This window comes from Somniosus microcephalus, chromosome 19 (assembly GCF_052327205.1).
Source record: "Somniosus microcephalus isolate GS21.2 chromosome 19, FLI_Smic_1.0, whole genome shotgun sequence".
NCBI lineage: Eukaryota > Metazoa > Chordata > Chondrichthyes > Squaliformes > Somniosidae > Somniosus > Somniosus microcephalus.
Window position 1 is genome coordinate 79107780 of NC_141005.1, and position 2907 is coordinate 79110686.

The window sequence follows — 2907 nt, forward strand, 5'->3', positions numbered from 1 at the left end:
GTGAGAGAGCGGACCACGTCATGGCCAGTACTGTGGTCCCCAGGACCCACACCCAGTGCTGGAAGACATTTAACAACCTCATACGGGTGGGCAGGGGGAGTGAAGGCTTCAGCAAATGCCTCATTACCATCATCTGCACCACAAGCTTCACACACTGCTCCTTGCACCACTCCCCCAGCACTCACAAAGCAACAATCTCCACCTATCAACACTCATGCCTTGCACACGACAGCTATCATAATCATAATCAACTTTATTGTCATTGTTAGTGCACAAGTGCAGTACAACGAAATGTAGGCTTGCGGCTCCCGAGAGTGTACATTTAGATTAAGACATTTAAACATTCAACATTCATTTGGCTTGTAATACATTAACATAAACATAATAAAGTGCATTGGCAGATGTGCAGGCTTTAGAGTTTATTTGTGGAGTTCAGTAGGATGACAGCCCTGGGAAAGAAGCTGTTCCTAAACCTGTTCGTTCGGGTGCGAATGCATCTGTAGCATCTCCCAGATGGCAGGAGGGCGAACAGACTGTGGCTGGAGTCTTTGATGATGGTCCGTGACCTCCGTAAACAGCGTTTCTGGTAGATGTTCTCTATGGTCGGTAGCCGGGTGCCGGTAATGCGTTGGGCAGTTTTGACTACCCGCTGCAGGGCTTTCCGGTCATAGGAGCTACAGCTGCCATACCATACTGTGATACAGTTCGTCAGGATGCTCTCTATTGTGCAGCGGTAAAAGTTAGAGAGGATCAGGGGTGACAGGTACATCACCCAAACACATTGCACTGATCTCACTCACACACTTCTCTTTCTCTTGCAGGCCAAGGTTGCAGGAGCGGACAGGAGGGGGCCAGGTGATACCTTCAACACCTATGCCAGCTTGAGGGGCGAGTGCTTAAGATCATTGGGCGCCACGTGATCGAGGCCGTGGCCACTGGTGAGGTTCAACCCTTTGGGGACAACAACGGTATGTTCATTCCCAATCATTCTTCTCACATCCCACTTCCCCCTCCGCCCACAATCTTTACTCACTTTCAAGCTGCATGCATTTCTGGCTCACCCCCCCACCACCCTCACCATAACCCGACTCTTGTCTTTGTGCTTTCAGCTAATCAACAAGCAGCTGAGCAGCCTGGCCCCGAGGCCACCGCGGAGAGCGAAGGGGGCGAAGAGGAGGAGGAACTGTATCTCTCACTCGCAGACACCAGCTCAGAAACTGGCACTACGCAAACTTTAGAGGCTAGTGTAGAAGCGAGATCTGCACAGGGTGAGGCACTGAGGACGAGTGGGCTGCAGCAAGGCCAGGGGGGAAAGGATAGCTCGGGGGCCAACTCCCCGGTGGGCAAGTTTGAGCACGAGTTCTGCTGCACAGGACTCAGGACCTCGATGAGGAGGCCTTCAGAAGAAGGGTGATGGGTGTAGTGTATGTGCCTTTAAGTCAGAACTACTTTTACAGCTCCTGTATACTGTAGTACCGGCAGTGACCACATCTGTATATAAGCTTTGCGCATGCCTCTGTACCCCCAGTCTTGAGACTACCCTCCTCCAGTAAAGACCTGTTTATTGTTAATTTACAGCATCCGTGTGATTATTGAATAACAGCATATCCTCAGAATCACGGATCTAACAATGGGCATGCACACAGAAATGATGAGTACAATGGCAAGGCTGCCAGAGAGCCTGTTAGCAATGTCACGGAGCATGGAGGAGTCCACATCCAACATTGCATGGGGCTCTGCACAGAACATGGAGCCGAGGATTTCCAGCCTGGAAATGATCGTACACTCCCAGAGAGACCGTGGCGACCCAGACATGATGGTGCACATGATGGGTGGTCTCACAGCTTCCATTGCAGCACAGGCGGAAGTGACCTAACATCTTAGTGCTGCAGCGGAATCTCAGACTGTTGCCAAGCAGTCTCAGCATGATGCCACCCAATCTCAGACTGTTGCCAAGCAGTCTCAGTGTGATGCCACCCATTCTCAGACTGTTGCCAAGCAGTCTCAGCATGATGCCACCCATTCTCAGACTGTTGCCAAGCAGTCTCAGTGTGATGCCACCCATTCTCAGACTGTTGCCAAGCAGTCTCAGTGTGATGCCACCCATTCTCAGACTGTTGCCAAGCAGTCTCAGCATGATGCCACCCATTCTCAGACTGTTGCCAAGCAGTCTCAGCATGATGCCACCCATTCTCAGACTGTTGCCAAGCAGTCTCAGTGTGATGCCACCCATTCTCAGACTGTTGCCAAGCAGTCTCAGCATGATGCCACCCATTCTCAGACTGTTGCCAAGCAGTCTCAGTGTGATGCCACCCATTCTCAGACTGTTGCCAAGCAGTCTGTGTGATGCCACCCATTCTCAGACTGTTGCCAAGCAGTCTCAGCATGATGCCACCCAATCTCAGACTGTTGCCAAGCAGTCTGTGTGATGCCACCCATTCTCAGACTGTTGCCAAGCAGTCTCAGTGTGATGCCACCCAATCTCAGACTGTTGCCAAGCAGTCTCAGTGTGATGCCACCCAATCTCAGACTGTTGCCAAGCAGTCTCAGTGTGATGCCACCCAATCTCAGACTGTTGCCAAGCAGTCTCAGTGTGATGCCACCCAATCTCAGACTGTTGCCAAGCAGTCTCAGCATGATGCCACCCATTCTCAGACTGTTGCCAAGCAGTCTCAGTGTGATGCCACCCAATCTCAGACTGTTGCCAAGCAGTCTCAGTGTGATGCCACCCAATCTCAGACTGTTGCCAAGCAGTCCCAGCATGATGCCACCCAATCTCAGACTGTTGCCAAGCAGTCTCAGTGTGATGCCACCCAATCTCAGACTGTTGCCAAGCAGTCTCAGTGTGATGCCACCCAATCTCAGACTGTTGCCAAGCAGTCTCAGTGTGATGCCACCCATTCTCAG